Source organism: Gracilinanus agilis, chromosome 4 (assembly GCF_016433145.1).
Source record: "Gracilinanus agilis isolate LMUSP501 chromosome 4, AgileGrace, whole genome shotgun sequence".
Taxonomy (NCBI): domain Eukaryota; kingdom Metazoa; phylum Chordata; class Mammalia; order Didelphimorphia; family Didelphidae; genus Gracilinanus; species Gracilinanus agilis.
In genome coordinates this window covers 369,974,292-369,974,939 of record NC_058133.1, presented here as the reverse complement: position 1 = coordinate 369,974,939, position 648 = coordinate 369,974,292, and positions in this window count along the sequence as shown.

The window sequence follows — 648 nt, the reverse complement described above, 5'->3', positions numbered from 1 at the left end:
TTCCCATTACTGAGTGAAAAGCTCCCTGGCTAAATTGTTTCCATAATTTAAAATGGGCTGGCAATCAGTATATAGTATGTATAGATGTATATTTATATAGATGTATATGTGTGTTTATATTTGTATGGTTGGCTAGAAAATAACTGCTACTGCTTTCATAACACACATTGAAAATCAGCCTTCAAAAGAGGCTACTTATCAATGGGTTTGGAGGCAGAACATATGAATATGTGCATAGCAGCCTCTTATGAAGCATGTGTCTGATTTTCAGTGAGGCTTGTCAAAGCAGTGGCAGTATTTTCTAGTCAACCATACAATATCACCTATATATCTATGTCCATCTCTCTCTATATGTCCTCTATATTTATATCTACAAGGAGAAACTAGGTGGCCCAGTGGATTGAGAACCAGATCTAGAGAGGGAGGCCTTGAGTTCAAGTTTGTCTTCGGACACTTTCTAGCTGTGCGACCCTGGGCAAGTCACTTAATCCCCATTGCCTAGCCCTTACCACTCTGCTCTTCTGCCTTAGAACCAATACACAGTATTGATTCTAATGAGGAAGGTAAGGTTTAAAAATATTTATATCACACACACACAATCTCTCTCTCTCTCTCTCTCTCTCTCTCTCTCTCTCTCTCTCTCTCTCT